Consider the following 22,814-nt stretch of genomic DNA (forward strand, 5'->3'; position numbering starts at 1 on the left):
TGTTGTGAAAGACAGGACACTCGCAGCTCGGCTCTTACTGGAAGATGTTCGGGAGCATTAGCTGTGCGTGAAAGTCTTGAATTTCACAGCACCGGGCGCGACGTGAATGTTACCGTTTAAACAGATTCATTAGGAGGTCAGTACTTCGACAAGCTCTTAAGAGCTCTTGGTGCTTAGGATCTTTGGAAAGCTGTAGTAATTCCGATTTAGGTGCTTAAATATAGATTTGAGAGTTAATACCAGGCAACAGGATTTGAATAATCGGACCTTGCTGCACATACGTACCGATGCTTACTGGGACTGCACAAGGCACGTTCAGAGGGCCCAAGTGGCAGGGGGCTTCTGTGTGTGTGGTTTTTTTAGTGTGTACACTTCTTGGTAGTCCCAAAAGGGAAGGCTTGGGGGAATTTAAAGTATTGCTTACAGATCAGTCACTTAGAAACATAAAAATCAGCCCTTTTCTTTTGCAGCCCAAAGGATAAAAGCTGTTTGCCCTTGTTCAGAGCAGACCCAGTGCTGCAGCGAGTGATTCCCACGCTGGAGTCATTTGGGTTTTTCTTATGATGGTTGGTTTTCCCCTTCTTGTAACGGGTTGAGTGATACTACGTGTAACTCGATGGACTCAGCGTTAGGATCTGTCCAAGGCAAAAAAGTATTTGTAATGTTCTGCGGTCTTACATTTCCTTATTTATGCATGAAGCTGAGGTCTTGTTAATGCGCTGCTAATGCTATACCTCCATGACACCCACATTGGAAAGTTGTCTGGCTTTGGGGGGGCTGGGGCAGTTGATGCTGCCCTGAGGAGAGCAAGAAGATGGAGCAGACTAACCTGGAGCTGTAATTGCGGGGAAAATTGTCCATGTGTGGTTTTTAGGTGACAGTTTTTCCTCTGCGGTGGCTACAATGGGTACGTAGGAGGAGAACGTCTTGGAGATGGCTGAGCCGCTGCAAAGTTGCATGGAAAGGCATAGAGACTTTGTTGGTGACAGTGGTAGCTGTTGATAGCACTGAATGGTGGTCATGGCTTCCCCAGGTTGGCTGCTACACTGTGAAGGAAGTCTGAGCTCCTTTTCCTCACCTTTCCATCACACTTAGCTAGTCTCCATTTTCCACCCGTCTGGTGCTACCACAGCGGTTCCAGAGGGTCTCTGGCCATCTGGTAGGAGACAGAGGGACTGACACAGGTAGAAGATCTGGCAGAGGGCAGTGACTCCGTGTTGGCAGAGCGAGGGAAGAAAGATGGGGAATGAAAGGGGCCCAGATGGTTTGTAAAAGTGTAATGGAGAAGTTCAAGGCATAACATTTATTACCTGCCTCTCTCTGTCCCTGTAACTTCTTTATTTCTGCTTCCCAAGGGCTAATCTTGCCCTGCCCTGCCGATGGTTGAACTGATTGTCGAAGTTAAGTTAAATCAAAGCACTTGCTCACAATCTGGTTTGAGCCTAGCTCTGTGTCTGCCCCCGCCCAACTGGACAAGTCAGAAAATGGGCTGGAAAAACCTAAACTTCTCAGGGATGGTCCCTTGCCCAAAGGGAAGGGTAGGAATGAGTAGGGTGAAAACCTCACGAAGGGCTGAGTAATTTATTGTGTTCACGCAGGGAGTCCCCGTGAGGTGTAAATGACAGCCCCTTGGGTTGTACGCCAGCACAAACCTTGTCTTGGTGGCTCTTGATGGCATCCTTGTTTTTTGTGAAACCTATTTGATATGAATGGTTTGCTAGAAATCAGACTTGATGAAGTGCTTTTTCCCCCGCTATGGAGCAAGCGTGAGGGTTTGCTGCCCAGCGTGGTATTGGGAAGAAGCTGGAGGAACTATTGTATGGTTTGGTTGCAAGATTATCTGTGCTGGGATTTCAGCTCTTGGCATTAACCCCTACCAAGCAATTACGCCGCAGCATTGATGTGGCCTGTGCCTAAAAAGGGAGTTGTGCTCCTCGAACGCTTAGCCGAGTACTGAAACTGGTGTAATTTAACTCTTCTGATCCGACAGAGGAGCTAAAATAAAATGAATGGGGTGAATAGGGAGGAAAACCTTGCACATGTTCCCAAACTGCAGGCAGTTTTAAACCATGTATTTTTAGATGAAGAGGAGCATTAAAGGAGTCCTGGAGTGCTACTCAGGTCCATTTTCTTCCAGCACTTACGGAGATAATAAAACTCCAGAATGAAAATAGCTCCTCAATGGAAGCTTGTGCTTTGATGAGAAGCCTGAAGCATCACGGCATTTATGCAAGAGGGGCCGTGGTATTGCTTTCACTGAGAATTTAAAAATAAGTAGAGTCATTTTAGTTGGGTTTGCGAGGATCACTTAGCAAAGCGATATTTGTGGACAGAGAACGATGACTTCCGAGACTGCAGGGCCTGGTTTTCCCTGTGGACACACCTGCGGGTGCGTTGGGAAGTCCGGCAGCCGCTGCGATGGTGTCCAGCAGGACACAGCGAGGGTGGAAAATCCACCGTGCCGAGTGGCTGCGGCATTCCGGTCCCATGATCTCCACAAGATGTCAGTGTAGATTTATTGGATTAGATATAAAATCCTTGTGCTGTTCCCCCCACCCTCCCCCCCACCCCGGCAGATTAAAGCAAAAACTGTTTTAGAGCTGCACAATAGGTTTGATTGTGCTCTGGAATGTGTCGCCCGTGGAGGAGCGACGCGGCCAGCGCTGACGTCTGGGGAGGGGGGCGAGTGACACCCCGAAACAGGAGCAGAGCTCCTGGCAATAAAAGGGCAACGCGTTGCTCATATCAAGGTGCCCTTACGCCCTTGGGGACAAGTTGCATATGTGTAATATGCAATTTTGCACTTGTGCAATGAAGCGTTCTATATTTTACTCAAAGAAAAGCTGGAAGCCTGAAGAAAAACTAGAAGGGCCAGCCCAGGCGGCAGGAAGGATCTAAGGGTGATTGGATCAAGTCATGTATTGGAGAAAGCTTAACTCTTGGCATGTGGTACCTAAAGCTTGCTTTGTTTCTTTACGTACAAAAAGTGGTCTTGCAGCGTTGAGCGGTGAGCTGTGACCCTGCGAAGAAACCAGGACATAGCATCCAACCCAAGGGACTTCCCCTTCACCTTTTAGCTTTTTTTTGCGTAGTGGTCCCTGCCTGTCAGAGAAACTTTTTAATGCCTGGCGAGGTGAATTCAGATGGATGTTGGCAACAGAGGAGTTTTTCCATGGGAGAAGATTCTCTGAAGTGCTGGCAGTGGGCAGTGGTGGAGGAGATGCTGATCCAAACCCAGGTCTGGCCCCCGTGCTGGAGGGAGCTTCCCCAGGCAGTCTGGGCTTCTCTGTGCCCCTGCACTGCCCAGCCTCTCCTGGGACTACCCTGCTCTGGGCATTACTGGGCCAGCTGAAGTTCCCCTGGGCCACCAGCTCCTGGCTGCCGCGGCCACGGCAAGGAAAAGAGGCAGCATGGCCAGCAGCCAGCAGCGAGCCAGCTTCCCTTTCTTCTCCATTGCAGACCCTGGCATTCCTTTCCATTTTCCCAATAAAAGCGAAATGCGATGCAGACCCCCCCCACACCTCTCCTTGCAGCTGGGGCTGTGGTCCCCCTGCCCCGCGGCGCTGGCCTGGCGTGGGTGGCCCCGCTCCCACCGCCGTGCTCGAAAGCCGCGGGAGCCGCCGAGCGATGATTCATTTATGGTCCCCGGGCGCTGCACCCTGTCACCCGCCGGGGAGGGGAGGGGAGCGAAAGGTGACGGTATTTGTCAGCGGTGGCAGAAATAGCCACGTTTCAGATTTCACTGGGGAAGTGGGGAGGCAGGGAGGGAGATCAAGCCCAATGCGGTGCTCAGCCCTGTTCCCAGGCCTGCCACGCAGGGAAGGAGCACCCTGTTTTCCTTATGGGCAAGCATTTGTCCACCTAAATATGCCTGAGAGGATCCCAGCTGCTCCCCAGCATTTGCATTGTCCAGATCAGCTAGAGATTAGGAAGAAATTCTTTACTGTGAGGGTGGTGAGGCACTGGAACAGGTTGCCCAGAGAAGTTGTGGATGCCCCATCCCTGGAAGTGTTCAAGGCCAGGCTGGATGGGGCTTTGAGCAGCCTGGTCTAGTGGGAGGTGTCCCTGCCCATGGCAGGGGATTGTAACTAGGTGACCTTTAAGGTCCCTTCCAACCCGAACCATTCTACGATTCCATGCAAACTCCCACCCCCTTCGGTGTGTTATGTACCAGCTCACTCTGGGGACAGCCGAGATGACTTTCTGGGGTCAAGGGGCTCCTGAGGAGGCACTCATGTTTTCCTGTCTTCCATGGCACAGCAGCCCCTGGATTCCACTTGACTGGCGGCCACGCTGGAGAGTTATTCTTAATTTTCTGCTGGCAAAGGGGTTGTGCCCATTCAAGAGGTAGACTCTGCCCACATGTTTGCCATTGGTGAGGGATGTGCTCCCAGGCTGCTCAGGACAGGGGATGCTCTGCAAAGCCAGGCAGTTTTCAAAGGTAAAGGATAATCTTATCTTTAGAGCTGATTTTTAAATAGAATGAATCCTGATGCTCAGCGCAATGCGGCCACATTGGATAAGGGAAAAGGTGCAAACAAAACAGCCGCCCGGATTTAAGGGCAAAGCTGTGAGCTTGTTCCTCAGGTTAGCGATTACCTCCTGAAATCAATGGGATTGCTCAAGCAAATTGCCATTTTGGATATAAGAAGACTTTACTGTGAACTCGCCCTAAGCCTCCCTGGTGAGGGGATGTTTGCTTAGTGCTTTCCGAGGGGAAAAATGGAACTGGAGGCACATACCAACAGCTGCTCCTAAAAAACCTCCCAGTCCCTTAGACCGGGGTTTATTCCATTATATATGGTTGGACTTGATGATCCCAAGGGTCTTTTCCAACCTAAATGATTTTATGATTCTATATATTTTAGGTGTGATTGCCATAACATAGCAGCAAATGCAAAATTGTTTTGTGAAACTGGATTTTATAAACCCACAAGCTGTAAGACTAAAAAGGGGGAAATAAAAGGAAAAAGGGGAAAATAAAATAAAATATAAGGAATACTTCAAGTTTACCCCAATTTTAAGCTGCAAACGAGCATTTCAGCAGCGTTGCTTTCAATGTGATTGGCAACTGTGTTTTGCTCAAAAAGGCCCTGTGATCATTGAGTTAAAAACCCTGTGAAACATTGCTCTAGTGAAATTATTGGAAGACACTTCCCCCCGCCGCATCTTCTCTCCTGAAAGCAACTTAATATTGCAGTTTTTTGAAAAGGGTTGTTTGAGGACAGTCACAAGATATACAGGCCTGAGTGTGGCAGTGCTATATCAGATTGGCAGCGATGCTGAGCGGCAATATCCAGACCCGGATCGTGCCGGTGTCATGAGGGTGTAAATTCAAGTTTCCAATTGCTCCGAAATCAGAAGCAGCTGCCAGGCGTGTGAAAGGTTGGTTGCCTGAATTCAAGGCTGCAGTCAAATTGGTTCCTCTGTCTTTGCGAGCCGCCTGATTTACTAACCAGAGCAGCAGAGAGGGAGGAAGGCTGCCTGAAGCCATTCAAGGCACCTCCGTGGCTGGTGGGGCTGCCGCGGGTCTTGCCAGGATGGAGCGGGGAGGAGCGGGGTTTCCCGGTGCTCCGTGGAGGCAAGCTGTCCCACCCGCTGTTAATTTTCCACTTCCCCCTCTCCCAGACTCAAAACATCGCCTGCTCCTTTGTAAGCGCCTTCTGCAGATGTTTTAGAAGATTCTGTGCGGCGGGGGCTGCTCAGCTTCTGTCCGCTCCCTTCATGGAGAAAAGACCCTAATCTGAGGGGCATTTGCAAGTGGAATGAAGTTAAGGCTCCTTTCCCGATCTAGTAATTTTTAAAGCTTTGGTGAAGTGAGCTTGGCGGGCTTCCCAGGTGCCTGCTGTGCCTCTGCTGCTTGCCCAGAGCTGTGGTTGTCACTCACAGGAGTGAGTGGAGGCCTGACCCCGTGCGTTGATTTCCACAGGAGCTTTGCCATTAACGTTATTGCTCCCAACATCAATCCCTGTGCGAGACGAGACTGGTACCCTTGTTTGGGATGTCAGGCTGGAGCTGTGGGCTTCCTGCTGGAGGAGACTTTGTGGCTGCGCATCTGCCAAGGAGTGATGTTGGAGGGGACGTGCCTTCTTCCAGGCTGCATCGACTCCCCGGCTACGTGCGTACCGTGTAATATGTAGGTTTGGTTTGAGCATAACCGCCACCCGAGGCAGTTTTCCTGCAGCGTGATGATAATAGGACTGACCGAAACTGTAGCTAAAACAGCCAGCCCTGACGTTTTGCTGCTGAGAACTGAGGGGCTGGGAATGGCCGCCTTTCCGAAGCCTCATCCTGCGCTGGGTTACATGGTGGTTCATTTTCTGCATGGAACAGTGATGGTAAAGAGGGGAGGGGAGCGGGCCTTGAAGGGACGCGTTTTAGTTCGGCACCGGGCAGCAAGCGAGGTGGACTTGGGTGGGCTGGTGCCCGTCCTGTATCCCCCTGGTCCCAGAGCCACGGTGTACCTGGCTGCACGCCACCGTCTCAGGGCTGTAGCTCCTGCAGCGCCTCAAGTCCTGGCTTTCACAAAATTTTAGAAGAAACCTGGGTTTCTGCCTTGGTAATGGTGTGAAGGGGCTGCGCAAGGCTCGTTCCCAGTCCTCCACGGCCATTGGCAATAACTTGTTTTTTGTCTCTTCTTCTGCAGCACATCCCCCAAATGGGCCTTTAGTCAGATGCCAGTGTAGGAAGCAGACAGCTTTCACCTGCCTTATCACCACCCCTGGAGTATTTCAACCATACTTCGATGGGGGGGAATTCTGCATCCCTCCCTGAGCCGTCCCCAGGTCTCCTCAGTTGCCAAAGTGCTGTGTAGGTAAGAGGAGCAGCCTTGGGCATGGCCAAGGAGGCCAAAGCTGGAGCTAGTGCCTGGTCAGGGGCCTATGGGTGATGTCCCTGCTCCTCTCCAGGATCTCCAGCACTTTGAGACCCAGCAGCGTCACCTCTGGCCATCAGCCAGCACCAAGGGGTGAGCACTGCAGTTTTCCCTCTCGCCCAGCCCTGGGAAAAGCGCTGAGAACTGTTAATCAGATCTTCTCCCTCCTCCCACCATGCAGAAGCAGGGAAGGAAAAACCTGCACCCCTCCTCTCCTGTCCGGGAAGGGAAAGAGAAGCTGTATTTACTTTCTGCTGCCTCGTAGCTGGAAGGAGGAGGAAAAATGAGGATGTGGAAGAGGAGAAAGGAGAGATTCAGGGCATGGGGATCCCTATTGGTGACCACACTGGGGTTCACCGAAACCTGAAATGGGCAGACAAGGTGAGCAGCCTGTGGTGTGGCACCCCTGCTCGTAGAGAAAATGTTTCCAGAGCCGTACGGTAACAGTACAGGGAAAACTGGGAAGGCGACCCAGAGAAAAATCTGTCCCATCTGTGGTTGTGTCAGGGGTGTTGCTGCATGTTATTTATAACATTTAATTATTATTATTTTTACTTGTCCCAGTTCTTCCCAGACAGAGAAGGTCACTCAAGCCATTGCTCAGGAAAGAAAATGGTGTTAGGCTGGTAAAAAAAAGTGAAACTCCTGTGGGTTTTTTGTGTTGCTTTTTTTTTCTTCTCATAATTTTGCCATTCTCACTTTGGTGGGTGCTGAGATTTCCTACACACCTGGCCGGAACGAGAGCTGGGCCTGGCCGTTAAAAAGATGAGGAAGGGTGGAGCGGTACCGAGATATGGAGGTGAGTCTGGGTTACTGCTTGCAAAATAAAAGAAAAAAAATTAAAACAATTTCTTGGCGACAAGCAGCAGGGGTATGTGGCAGCTGGTGGGCGCTGGGGCTGTGGGATGGGGCAGGCAGCCGGGCGAGGGGTGAAGCCAGCAGAGGGTCCTCAGCCCCTGCCTGCCCCTGCCTGTTTCTGTGTGATGCCTGGAGCTGGGTGAGAGCCTCTCGGAGAGGGAAAACCAGCCCTTCTTCCCAGATGGGATGGGTCTGGGCACCAGACGGGACATGCTGGTCCTGGAGAAGGTCACGTGTGGCAGCAGGTCTGGAAGAAGCTCTGGGGTTATGGCTGTGGCTTGCCTCTGCGGTGTGCAGGAGCAGTCACGGGCACCGAAAGAGCACCCCAAGCACCTGACTTGTGTGTGGCCTGAGGTTCACACATGGCTGGCATCATGTACCTGAGTCGGGAGAAGTTGTTACTGCTGCAAGAGGAGGCAGAATCAGGCATAAAATGTGAAACACGGGAAGAAACTAAAATCCCATGGTAAGTTTCTCCTACTTTCTGTTGCTCTCCCTATTCTTAAGAAAAGAGGAGCTGAGGGGCTTGGGACCTTCCACAAGCATTCCCCTTGGGCAGTCGGCTCCCAGCCTACCCTATTTTGAGCATGAAGTCCCTCCTTTGCTGTGGTCTGGTGTAACAGTGTCGCGTGGGACGAGCAGTGCCGCCTCTGCCCTGGCAGTGTGACCCTGCACAGGAGTAAATGACTGCAGCGGCTGTCAAGTAACTACAATAAAAATTAAGTGCTGCTGTTAACACACCTCTCCTCCCTCCGATTCTCATAATTAGGCCAGATAGAGCAGCTACTCATTTGAATAGTTTCTGTGGCTCCCCTCAGACAGCCTTTGCAGCAGCAGTCCCGGATTTTAATTGGGCTATGGAAAGACATTACCCTTTTCCGAACCATTTGCTAGACCTGCTCACCCCCACAAATGGTGACACATGATTTTACTGCACAGAAGCCAAACATAACAAATCAACAAATAACTCATGGTATCTGATAATCCAGGTGACGTAGGTGAATAATTGCCTAGAAACTTACAGGAAGACACTCGAATGCTGGTAGTGTTTTTTTTTTTTTCACGGTGACAAATGAACTGTGTGCATCAGATGATTGCCTGCTTTGGCTTTTTGCAGGAATGGCGATAAAGATTTGAGTCCAGAACATCTAGGGCTAAGTCAGTTCAAAGGTCCCTTGTCAGGGACCTTGTCTCTGGGAGGAATGTGCTTCACTCCTCATTAAAAGAGTCCTGTACGGAGACGGCTACGCTGCGCCGAGCTGCTCTTGCTGGCGGGTGAGGCTGTTCACCCCATCCCATGCCACCCTAGAGCTCCTGAATCCCCCATGTGAGCAAGAGCCAACGTTCATGGATCGTGAAGTCCAAGCAAGGCAACACAACCCTCTAATCCGGTATCATGTGCAGCACAAGCCGGGTGGCTTATTAATTTCAACTAGAGCATCTTTTTTTCCAGAAAACCCAACCAAACAAGCCAAACATTTGGGACTTAATAATTTCCAGCAATGGAGAATCCACAGCATTGCTGGGTAAGTTGTTCCAGCGGTTAATTATGCTGATGAAGTCAATGGAGTTACTGTAAACTCAAGTTATACCAGTGTGACTGAATACAAAATTTGGCCTAGTTACCCAAAAGGAGCAGCACTTTGAAGTCTCTGTATGTCTTTAAATAAAATTATTCTCCAGCGGAAGATGCAGAAATGCAAGACTTTTCCTCTAAAGCATACTACAGCAGTCAACCGGTCTCCAGTATACTGCTGGAATATTAATACCAAATCCAAATTTCACCCATGTTTAAGACAGTTAATTTGGCTTATTTTATACATAACTCTGCCTGCCGTCGTTAGGACTATATTGCTGCTGGCTGTGATAACATTTTTATCTGTTAACTTCCAAGCTGCTACAACTAACACCAGCTACTCACAAAATGAGTCAGCTAACTTTCCTTTTAACCGTTTGTTCTGCTCCCTGAAGGTGTTATGAATGTTGTGGTATGACAAGCTGGTCGACACTCATTCCTTTAAAGCTTATGTAGCAATTTTATTGTCACAATAGGCTTTCTAAAAAATGGGGTCAGAGTCTTGCAGCAGCTGGGCAAGAAACAGTTCCCACTTCAGTGTGAAGACCTGAGTGAAAACAATTGTTTTGATTTAAAAAGCATTTTGTGATAGAAATCGGTGTTACAAGATCCAGGCTTTTGCTCCCACAGGAACAATTCTTACAGGCTATCTGAATTATCCAGAAACTGCCAAGGCAGATTTATACTTAAACTGGCTTATAGGGAAACGTGCTGCAAACTGCTGCAACAAATCATTACTAATCACAATCAATGGGAATGATTAAAGCTCCGAAATCTCTCCTGACGTTGCGTTAGTGAATGAGAAATTGCATACGAATGGCACTGCGGTTCTCCGTCCCAGCCAGACCTTGTGCCTCTCGTCCCCTCTCTTGCCCAGTGCGCTGGAAGGTTTTCCCTTGAGCTGATGTCCCAATAAATGGCTTTTCCATCCTGGGTAAAATTTCCACAGGAGGACAGGCGACAGTTATCCCAGAGAAAAAACAAATGCTGCAGCTTGTTACGCCCTAGGAAGATGTTAACCCCTATAGACTAGTCACACCCTTACTCAGGTAAAATATTTTCGTGCTAGCTAACTTATCTTTTCACATGTAAAATGTCTGTGGTATTCTTCTTAACTTCCTGTGCCTAACTGCTGGTGCTATGGTTGCTATACATGGCCAAGAAGCTACGCTTTCCCACCCCTGACATGACATGAACAGAGAGCTCCAGCCTATATTCATCTTTTGTTTGCGTACTTCACAGAAATATTTTGAAGGTTAAGGAGTCTCTCAGATTACTTTTGTTCAGTGTTTCAGTAACCTCCTGTGAAAGTGCTTGCAAAGGATTATTCTTCTTTCTGGTCTGCGATGATTTACTCGTTCCTCCAACTCAACGTTTGCTTCATGCTGATTATAAGGGCCGTAAAACCATGGCACTGAAATACATCGTTTCCAGAGGCCGCTTGCTCTCTTTGCTGAGAGAAAATGAGGAATCACGCCCCAGAGGATGCCTCCCGGATGGAGGATGGAGCCTGCTCTCCTGGGACTGCAGAGCTGGATGACAAGATGCGGCTGTACCAGAAGCACACTGTCACCAGTGCTGACCAGGAGCAAGGGGTGATGGATGGCCCCAGGTATGTTCATGGCTAAGAGCATCTGAGGAAGGCCCCATAAAGCATAATCCATAATCGGTCTCCTCGGGAGCTCAGGAAGGGTGACATAGTTGGTGGGATATGGATGTATTTGAGCCCTTTGAAGACAGAAGAGGACGATAGTTCTTCCATGCCTATTGCGCTGGTGTGAACATGGCCTGCACAACAGGTCCTTTTGTAATGTCCCTGTGTTTTATCCTTACCCAAACCATGCAAAACAAAAATAAACAAGTCCCAGATTACCTAGTGCCCGCCTGCCTGTGCCCCCTGGGAGACAGATGTGAAGAGCCCGCTCTAGCCGGGAGGCAGAAGACGTGCCTACAGACATCAGCGCATGCATCTTGGAGAGCCGCGGAGTAATTGCTGAGTGGCGAATACCACTGTATCATGTTCTGGGATCCTTCCCCACGTACACCCACTTTATCTGCTTCTTTCCTGTTTAGAGGGGAGATTATCTCAGCCCATAAACACCCCTGTAGCGAGATAGCTTTGTGCAGCTCTCCGCTGTGTGGCAGTGGTGATGGTGAGGATGCCCAACGTCAGGAAACCTGTGCACCACAGGACCTGTCCTCGGGGCTGTTCTGCTGCTGAGTGACTTTTTGAAGCCATCTCATCCAGCCGCTGCGCAGCAATAAACAGTGTCCGCGCTGCGTGTGCAGCGCTGAGACCACCGTCAGCTCAGGGGGGTGTCGCAGCCTCTGGAAGAGGCACTGCTGGGAAGAGATGTCAACACCCGCTTTAGGATGCTCCCATATCTCAGCACAGCACAGATGTCCCTCAAAGGCTGGGAGAGGTGACCCAGATCCAGTGCATCATATCTCCCCAAAGGGTGTTGCTGCAAAGCGGTGCTTCTTGACGCAATTGCTTCTTAGTGCCAGGAATGAGGTAGGTGTGTTTTAATGAAGAGTGGCTTCAGCTTCACCGCGAGTCCCTGTGTGGGAGGACTGCTCTGCAGTGGGTCAGCGCTGCGGGTGGGTTCACCCCACTCCTCCGCAGTGTCGCTGGCCCCAGGCACTGCGCGATCACCCCTCCGGCTCCGGCCAGAAGTCACCTGAAGTCTCTCCTTGCTGCTGGTGCCGGTGTTGGTGAAGGAGGCGATGGGCTGGACTGATAGTTGTGTCTTCTGTGGAACAACAGATAAGCAAACAATTGAGGAGGAAGAAACTGGTGAGGGGAGAAGAAGAACCTGTATTTCTCCCGGTATCAGGATACCAGTGCTTGGCTAACAGGCTGATGTGAGCTGGGGCTGTGTCAAGCCAGAGTGTTTTAACGTGGCAAAAGGGACGGCTGGTCTTGGAACCTGATCATCTTCCTCCTTTTGTAAAAGTTGAAGGGCTGTCTCCCCCCGTAGGCCTGCCTGGATTTAATACTCACCTGAAAGGAATCAGGGGTGCCTCCACAAGCACTTAATGCTTCTGTGAGCCCACAGTTCATCCCTACAAACGGTTCCATGTGTGCAAGAGTTTCAGCTCATGGGGTATCACAGAGCATTTTCTGCTTCATTTTTTTCATAGTATTTGTAAGAATTCCTATTTTTACCCTCAGCTGTTACTTCTGCAGTTAGATGCATGCACTTGCAGAGGATATTCATCCCTGGCATTCGTCCCAGGTGACCTGGAGAGCCATCTGAGAGACTCCATGTACATGTTTGTTCCTGCCTTCGTGAGCCCTTGTCCCGTGCTATAGCTTCTCTCGGAGAAACCTAGCGTCTGACCCTAGTGTTGCCCCTCCATTCCTGTGAACAGTTTTATGATTTGCATATTCAAGGGTGTGTTCTGCCTAGTTCACAAATACTCACTGCTGAAATGATCCTCTAACTCCGAGCTGACCACGGGATGCTACTTTCGACAAAAGCAGGTCCGCTCTTCAAGACCCTTCCTGCTGCCTCTTGGTGCAGCGTCGCTTTGTGAATCAGTGTCTCACTTCTCATGGTGAAGAGTCCCATTCAGAGTCAAGACGATGTTTCTGGCACTGAACATAGATGTCTTCTCAAAAGTCTTTCCTTCTCCTATTTAATCTTTCCCTTTTTAACTGAGCGGATTGTGCATGCTCTGCTTCTCAGTAGGTACTAGAAACTCTTGTCTGAAGAGTCTTGCAAAAACGTTTTGCTTCTTTTAAGCAGAACAGCTCTTTGGAGAGCCCAAGCTAGTGTGCATGTTTCTTTCAATGCTTTAGACAATCTTTCGCACTGTTTCCTCTAAGTTCATTTTTGGTGCTTCTTCCAGGCGTCTCCCTGGACTCCCAGTTTGTATCCCCTTTCAGCGCACATCGCTTTAAAGTAGTTCTTGCTACCTTCATGAAAAGACAAAAAATCCTCTCGTCGAGGTCAGTGCATTCCCCGGATTCTTCAGTGCCCTGGAATCCCTGGTTGCTGCCTCGAGGTTCCCACTTTGCTGGTCACCCTGCCTCCCCATCGCTCTTTGCCCTGCCTCCGCTTCTGATATGAAATCAGCGTTCTCTGCTGGTAGATAAGGTGAGCCTGGCGGCAGAGCGGCCAATGAAGATGAGGTTTTGTTGTAATAACAGGTTAACAGGTGAAGGGAGCAATCTACCTTACCCTGTAGAGATGGTAGGGGCAGATGACTCCATCTGCAGCTCTTCCAAACAAGAATATTCTGGTTTTCTAAAGGCCACTGGTAATATTGACTGTAACCCATGTAGGGGGATCAGTCTTTAAAGTCCTTGCCGGTCTTCTCTACCTTTCCACCGACTCCATTTTCAGGTCAGCGTTTTTTAAGTTGCTGTTAAGTCTACGACACTGGCATGTCATTTGGAAGTAAATTCAGTAGCAGAGGTTAAACAATGCTCGCAGATTAGCGATTTATGTAGCTTTTATCAAAGAAAAGCACACAAATGCGTTTAAATAATAGTCTTTTATTAATACCATCAATACTATTATTACATGCTACTGTCAAACATACAATTTTACATTTAGCCGCGAGTTTATTTTACAGAAAATAAAATGGTTTGCGGTTCCAGCTGAAGACCTCCCAGGTTAAGGAATGGTGTTGTATATAGCATGGCTGCTGGCTTTGATTTCTTGTCTGGAATGATGGGATTCGCCTTTGTGTAAAGAAAATGCGCGCTCTCTCAGTCTGCACTGCTGTTGGGCACCTGTAAATCATCTCAAAACTTAGCAATATGTGCAGGTTTTGCATCCAGAATTGAAGTGACGGCACTAGCCAACGCATTGTCTTCAAACACAGAGATTGCCTCAAAAGTATCAGTTGATATTTGATGTAGCTTGGATCAAATATTTGACAGCCCTTAAAAAAAGGAAAAAAAGGCAGTTGATTGACAGCTGTGAAGGCAGATTCCTTTTTTTTAATACTACTTTGAGGGAGGGCTTTCTGGGTCAATGTCCTGTCAGTGGAGTGGCCGTAAAGTTTAAGCCAGAGCCAAAGCTTACCAACTCTTTTGCTAATTGATGTGCTCTGATGTGTGATTTTGTGAGGGTTGGGATCACCCTCGGAGAACAAGCCTGGGCTATTGAAGCAGCTGCACATATCTCTAGCAGCCTGCAGGAAGGGTGGACTTTGCACCCAGCTGTAGAGGTGTGAAGGTAACTCGTGTCCAGGTCAGCGGTAGCTCCTCTACGTTGTTCCCATCAAGTCAGAACAGAGGATCGCTCGGCTCTCCTGGCTTTCAGGCCAGGCTTTGGATAAGTGAATTTTCTCTGCCTGTTTTTCCTCCTCAGCTACAAATGGAGCTGAAGATGGTTGGCAAGGACCTAAACGTTAAGTTTTAGATGCCTGAGTCACGGCAGGTGAATCTTACCCACATGTTGAGCTACTAAATGAAGCTGCACGCAGCCTCTTAAATGCCTATCTCCCCAGAAGCCTTGGCCAGCACAAAAGCGACTTGAAAGCCGCTCTTCCACCTTATGACTGGGAAGATTGCAGGTACTTTCCCCTTTGCCTGGAGATATTGTTAGAAGGCAGCAGAGGCCCGTTTTACTGCCATAACAAGTTAATTAACTCCATTTTCCCCCAACTGAGCCGAGCAAAGGTTTTGTGCAAGCCACATGCACTATATTGAGAAACAGGGCTTTTCTCCCACGTTCTTGCTGTGCCTGCAGTGATATGGCTAACAGAAGCTGTTGTCCTCCCAGAAGAAAAAAAAGCATCCTTCTGAATTGTTTCCAACGGCCTGGGTTGCTCTTTTGGTTTCTAACCAAACTCGCCGCCTCAGAAGAAATCCCTGTCGCGAATTGCCTGCTTCCCTCACCCAAGCCCACGTGAATCATCCACGAAGGAACAACACGGTGCCGCTACCGCGCTGAGCGCAGCAGCTGCCAGGCTGCTCGCCTCGTCTGCTGCAAGACGATGCCCAACATGAGCATTCAACAGCTTTCCTGGGTCCTGCACACGACTTTCAACTTTTTTGGCCTTTTTCCACCCCCACCCCCCCGCCCAGGTTGATTCAAACAAGATATGCCACCAGGGTTGTCGCAAAAGAGGTTTCCAGATATTTTTTCTCCATAGCCAGGTTGCCTGTGACAAGAAGCGTAAAAAGCCCCTGCAAATCAGGAAACTTACTCTGTGGCGTAGTCAGTGTAGGGAAAAAGTTCACTCGCTGCTTTTTGCGCTTGGCTCTGCCAGTGCAGATTCAACATCTTGCAGCTTCGATTCCTGTGAAGCACTCTCAAAATATTTGTCACAGACTGCTTTTGCTTGAAATCTGCGGGAGTAGAGCAAGCTGTGCAAGGCAGCATGCCAGCATGCTTGTCAAAAATCCCTTCTGGATCCTTGTCACTGCTCTGCTTAGCATTTACCTTTGGTCTCGCCATAGCCATTTTCTTGACCTTGCGTTTACCTCCATGGCACGTACCCACTTCCTTGCTCAGCTGCAGATCTCGTTGGCTGGCTCAGACATCGTTGCACATGCAGCAATCTGTCAGCTAGACGGTAAACCCACTGAGGAAGAGATGTGCTGATTTCCTCTGACATTGGCACATGAATTTGATTAACATATCAAAGAAAGAATCCATTGACGTGGGTGTTTTTGAAGACCCGTTTGCACGACTTCACAGACGTTACCCAAATAGATGGTTTTTCTGATCATCATAAGAAAATCTTGGGTTTGACGATGGAGGAGGAGTCGCTACCCATGCCGTAACAACGGTGCTTGGGATGAAGAGTTGTGTAATCGATGTGCCAGTACTCCACAGCTCATGTTTTGCAAACCACCCATCTGGCTGCTGAACTCCTCTGGCTGCTGATTTCACAGCACCAGCAACCACCGAGTCTCCTTTCTCACCTGCAGCCGGATCAAGCTGAAAACCAAGGAGTGCACGAAGGTCATCTGGGCGACTGCTTCTGCAGGGACTTTCCTCTGGGCTGTGTTAGGCCACCAACTGCTATCTTGTCCTTGGAGAAACAAGAATCGAGGGGAAAGATTATAACGCAAACCCATAATGCTGCAAAACTGCATCAGGGCAAAGACATATTCCTGAAGATCTGTCAGAAAAGCAAAGAGAGATGAGAGCTGCTCTGGTGAGTCAGAAATATTTGCCCATCACTGTCTGCAACCTACAACCTTTGATAACCAGTCAGCTACTGAGAAATTCAAGGTACTCAATGGGGAGTTTTACGACCATCTCCCCTCGCAGCTACCAGATACTGATAGCTTTTTAGGAACATGATGACATCTTTTTGAGCTTCTTTGCTTTTGTCCTCTGTCTTTGTTTTCTTCTTCTTTTCTTATCTCAGCAGTTAGGCCCATTCTTGAGCTACCTTTCCACCCTTCACAGAGACCTCCATAAGGTGACCAAACATCACCTTCTTCACTCTTTCTCCCTCTCTTCAAGCTGCCAAATGCTCAGCACTGGTTAAAGTTGGTGCCCTGGAGGGGTCTGAATGATGTAGATGCCAACACTGCAAGATAAGAAATTATTGTCCATTGGTCAGTCTCGGAGGTGACGAAGCTGGAGGCAGTTGGTGACTAACCAAGTCATCTCCACAGCCTCGGGACTCTGGGGAGGGTAAGTCATTTCCTCCCTCGCCTCTGTGCTTTTATGGCAGGCTGAGGCATGGAGCCTGCCTGGTTTGGAGAACCAACTTTGAGCTGGATTCCGAGTTGCTCCGGAGGAGGCTGTACGTCTGCTTCACACCCTGAGTGCCCCTCTGCTAACAGGGGGTTGAGGAGGAAGGGTCTAGACGGGGTCAGACCGGTGCCTGTATTTGCACTCCTGATTTACTTCCAATATTTAAAAAAACCCTCATTAGATTCACATGATGGAGCAGCAAAGAAAGTGCCTATTTATGGAGGCTGAGGAGAATCCACAGAGATGTGGGTTGCTGTTGTTTGTCTGAATGGTGCCTCCTGGCATCACGAGTGGCTGGAAAGGCTTGTTCAGGAACAACGGAGACGGCAGCTCTGCCTGGCCATGTTAAAGCCCTAACGTAACACTTTCAGTATCCAGAATTGCACTTCTTGTCTTCCGTGATAGACGTCTTATTTTGCAGGAAGTTTCCTGTGCAGAGAAGGTAATGCTTTTTGAGTCTTGTGAGAAAAGTGTGCTCCTTACTTGTTTGCAAAGGGACTTTTCAACCACACCACGGCGATTTTACAAAGAGTAAGATCAGGTGTATATGTAGGAGAAATAAAAAAAAAAAAAAGGCTGTAAGAAAAGGTTTCACTAAAAAAAAATTTTAGGAAGATATCAATTGAAAGGAAGACACATCCGTCAGATCTGGAAGAGTAACAGGCAGTCCTGCTTTTCTGCACGAAATTTCCTGTAGTGTAAAAATGCAATTTTGCAACCAAACTATACAAGGCTGAATTTTTTAACAAACCAACATATGTTAAGGAATTTTTTTAAATTCATTTCTGTCCCTTGTGCATTTTATTTTGACTCCTGAGTCCTCCTTCAAGTGTGTATCCAAACACGCAGCGGCCATCACTGCTGGGTCCTCCTGGGCAGAACATTAGCAAGAAACACTGAGGGTGCCTTGGCATTTATTCAGGTGGGTCAAGGAGAGAGCAGCTGGCTGCCTGATTTACCACTTCATCAAGAGCTGTCAGTCCCTGGCATCCCTGAGCCCACCAGCCAATATGTTGTGCCTGGCTTTTTGGGACGGAGCACCACCAGGCCAGGGCTCCTTTGCCAACTCCAAATCTTGTGTCTTTTTGCAGCAGCACCTGGCTTTGCTGGAGACATCGCAGGGAAGAGCAGCCCAGGGGTGCTTAATCTAGACTTGGGTGTGCTGCAGGGCAACATCAGCTGTGCCCCAGGATAAAGGGACAGGAGATTCTGACGGGCTGATGCACGGCAGAAAGCGAGGCGCGGGACCAGCTTTGCAGCCCACTCTCGACCAGGTGGACTTCACTGCTGCATAAACTCTGGAAATGCAAAATTACTTCTGACTGAGCCAGGGGCAGGAGCTCTGGATACGTTCGGCCATTAAATCTCTGCAAGGCACACTGTGGTGTGGATGTGAATGTGGCCAGGGTGAGCCCTCTGGGAGTAACCCATGCAGACCTGCCCTGGATGCCTATGGAGGTCGCCCATTGTCCCGTGGAGGCATAGCTCTGGGATAACGGTCCTTCAGTGCCGTTTAAGTATTCTTGTGGGTTCTCTGTTTTGCAAAAGCTCCAATTTGGGGTGCTTTAATACACGTCCTCTTTCTTCATACAGCGGCCGAGACTCTTTTCTCTCCTTGTTTTGTGCTCGTTTTCCTCCTTTTTATTTTTTTCCTTTCCTTTCTTCATGACTTTGCCCTTGTTGTGACTTCTTTTTGTGATTTCCTTATCTCCCTCCACCCTTTTCTTCCCATTTTTCTCTCAGCTCACTTTCCCTTCTGCCCCTTCATTGCGTTTCCCATTCTCCAGCGGCTCTGGCACCCGTTGGAGAGGACAAGGTGTCCTTGTGAGTCTGTGCCTCAATGAACCGACCCCTGCCCCGGCAAAGAGGGGGTACCAGGGAGTCCAGTTGCTGTCTGAGACTCTACTTCGGTTTTGTTTGCTTGGGGTTTTTTTTGGGTTTTGCATCTTTCTTGTTGCAAGCTGCTTCATCAGCCAACGAGGTTGGTAGCCACAACTGGAGCAAAGAGTGAAAGTGGGTGGCTTGCAGGGAGCCACTGCTGACTTCTTTGCAGCTGCAGCAGCGTTTCTGTAACGTGTGGGTGGACGCAGCTGAACAGCCCCACCATTTACCCCTTCTCACCTGATGCTTTTCTCTGCCTGAAGCCCCCTCCTAAATCTCACTGGAGATCCCCATCTCTTTCTCGGATAAAAAGAGAAGCCACCAAGCTGCCGCTCGCCATGTGCCTTCCTATCACTGATCACGTGGCACCAGCTCGTCTGACCCTGGTCCAGGTTCACTATTCGGGGCTTGGCAGATGCAAATGTAAAATTGAAACCAGTGGTTGCTCTTCTTATCTGTTTTCAGGCCGGTACATGGTGTGCCTCTGCCTTTAGGCAGAACCTGCTGCTGGGACCTTGCTAGTTTCAGTTTCATCAGCACGTTCTCCTCGCAGGCCCGGCCTCAGCAAGGTTTGCATTTGCAGCACCAGATCTCAAAGCGCTTCAACTGTTGACTAACGGGGTTGCAATGGGCAGACATTTTTTATACCCACTTTACTGAGAGAGAAAAAAAAGCACGGAGTAACTGCGTTTCACAAGAAGAAAGAGAGTGTAGCTGCCCGGGGTCGTCGTCCTTCTGCTGTGGACATTTACATTGTGGACAATATTTGTGCGCTATAAACCTTACCTATTGAGCATCCTGCCCAAGCACTGCCTCTTGTAATGTGTTAGTCACGAGCAGCGCAGGAATATATGCACATATGTCAAAATACCGTCTCACTGTTATTGTCTAACCACGTTTGCATCTATATAAATCTAGCGTAAAATGTATATAAAGATACCATGCATATGCATTTGTGTAGAGTACACATAATGCACTCATTTGTATGCAAATACAGTTGTATACATATATAAATATGCTTTTCAAGCACGAGTTCAACAATGGAAAAAAAAATATTTTTTTAAAAAAGTAAGCCTTTATCATGCCACAGCCTCCGTGCTGATTCTGGCTGTACATTATTTTTCTGGTTGGTGACAGGTAGCTATCGGTTTTCCAGTGAAACAAAGAGAAAGAAGATGAAATAGTTGTCAAGCATTGCATTGTAGCATGCCATGAATTTTCCTTCCTACAGGCTGAAGAGAAACCACTGAATTATACCGTAGCTGTGAAGAGTCCTGTTTTTAGTTTGTTGCTCAAACACAATAAAATTATTTAATATACAAAAGCTATCATGCGAAGCCAGTCAGTTTTTCCTCCAGCAATATATCAAGGAAAACGAGAAATGAGAAACGCACCTGAAAATGTTGAAACATTGACCGTAGGATGTGGGAGAATATTGTAATAAATCGTATTTACGACAAAACAGAAACCCAATACCCTGGAAAACATACACACCACTTGAACTGTGTTTACTTCCAGGCACATTGGCCTCTGCATAGGGGTGGGCCGGGTGATTCAGCTGAATCTGAAACCTGATAAACTCTTGCCTTCTGTTTTTACATCACAGCCAGTGATTGCACATGACACATTAAAAACAGATAGCGCTACGTAGACGCTACCTTTGGTATTTATCATATTGATCCTGGTAAGGATCATTTCTCGGGCATATTGTGCTTCAGTCTTTCGCTTCTGGATGTGTATATGTGGGTGTGAGAGGATATATGTTTAAATGGCAGGTCTTCAGCCTAGATTGTGAGGGAGCTGAGAGATGGGTTTGCATGAAATATTTTCTGTAGTTTACCTTCTTCTGTTTATGAAATGTGGCAGCAGACTGTGGTTCCCAGCAATGTGCGCCTCGTTTGAGCTCATTCAGTGGATATGGTTTTGTCCAAATGCTAAGAACGAACCACACTTAGTAGGAACTTGAGCTGCATTAATAGCACCAACCAGTAAGGCTGTATTATTATTTCTTTTCTTCGACTGGAAAAAACATATTAGTGCTTCTGACATGAATTCTTGCACAAGAAAATGTAAATTCTGATTCCTTCAAATAGTGCAACTTAGAAGTGGCCTCCATGAAACCTTGCCCTCAAATCTTAATTGTTTACATTTTTGCAGATACTGAAGACGAATGAGGTTCGAACAACATCAAAGGAAATTGTCCAAAAACATACAGTAAATATTTTTGCTAGCTATTTTTAATTTAAAAATTACTTTTTTTTCCCCCTAAATCCCTTTTAAAATTTATTTAACTAAATATTTATTGCAGCATTTCTTTTAAGCCAGGGTGGTCTGACCTCAGCAGCCACTAGGTCTGCACCGAGATTTTGGTGGCCCAACCCCCAGCAGCTCCATCTCCCAGTCTGGGGAGTGCAACCCCGCCTTCACCCCTCTTGATGGCTCCCTTTCGCCCTTCCTCCTGGCAGCAGCACCCGTTGAGCCCTTCAGCCGCTCCCTGCCACCGAATCTCCTATGGAAAAAATTGGGGAAGGGGAAAGGGACTGGCTGTGGGTTGTTGCTGTCTGGTTTGGAGACTTGCTGGTGATTGCTGTTGGTGAAGAAGAGGAGGTGGAGGAGGAAGAAGAGGAGGAGGATGAGAATGAGGAGGATGCAGCAGCTGCTGCAAGACCCTTGGTTGCAGCAGTCCAGCTTCCCCTGTCAGGCGATGAGGAGGTGAAGGAGATGGCATTTGGCTGTTGGGCAGCTTTCACATCTCCAACCATGGTTCCACATCTCCTCTGAGAAGAAGGGGTGGGCTGCCTAGAGTCTTTCTGGGGGCTGGATCTGCACCACGCTGTGCAAGGAACTGACAGTTCTCAACTCTGAAATATGTCCAGTGAGGTGAGCAGGCAGTGGAACCAGCTCCTGGCCCTAATTTTGTCCATACAGATGTAAATCCAGAAGGGCCTCGCTGCCTCTACCGGGAGCATTCAGGATTTCCACCCGTGTATAGCAGGAGGTGGAGCTGAGAGAAGGTAATGTCAACTCCCACACTAGCAAGTATTCTGACAGCTATTTGGTGACATGAATTTTTTTTGTCTAAAGACTGGGACTTGGTAGACTTGGCTTCAAAGTCTGTCTCTGCCCATGCGTCCTCTGTGATGTCCTCTGCGTGTTATGCGAGTTCATGGTGGCCTAGTTTCCCCCCCCTGCAAAGTAGAACTAATCGTTACACCTTTCTTTTGCCATCGCTCCGCAGTGCCCAGTTAGCCTGTTAGCCCAACGCTGGGTGGCATTGGCCTCTTCCTTACCGTTGAGCTCAGGAGGGCTGCAGCCCTTCTGGGGTGTATAGGTGCTAGCGTACATTGGATACCAAGAAATAATGTAAAAGTTTGTGCCAGGCAAGGCTGAGCGTCACTTTTTTTGCTTCAGCAAGTCATGCCTTGAGATCAGCATCCTCCTGCCCATCACTTTTGGCTTGCACTGAGCCACCAGACACTTCTGGAGCCCTGAAAATCCCAGGGATGTGACGGCAGGGGAAGCAGTGATTATGTGTTTTCCATGTGCTATAAAATGCCATGGGTGGGATTCACTGGCCTGAAGGCAACTGGCTGAAAATGAGTGTGAACTACTCGGAGCAAGAGCCTGGTATCCCCGTGGCTGGTAAACTCTGTCATCCGGGACGGCGAATCACCCATGGGGGGACGTGTTTCCCTCCCTTGACTGCGGAGGGAACCTAAATGTGACACCCACCTCTCCCCAGGCCAGTTGGACCCACCTGTGGGTGCTGCTGTGCGAGGCAGGAGGCAAAGGGCAGGATGGAGTCCCCAACATAAGAAGGACATGGACTTGTTGGAATGGGTCCAGCGGAGGGCCATGAAGATGATCAGAGAGCTGGAGCACCTCACCTATGAAGACGGGCTCAGAGCATTGGGGTTGTTCAGTCTGGAGAAGAGAAGGCTCCGAGGAG

This window comes from Larus michahellis, chromosome 1 (genome assembly GCF_964199755.1).
Source record: "Larus michahellis chromosome 1, bLarMic1.1, whole genome shotgun sequence".
NCBI lineage: Eukaryota > Metazoa > Chordata > Aves > Charadriiformes > Laridae > Larus > Larus michahellis.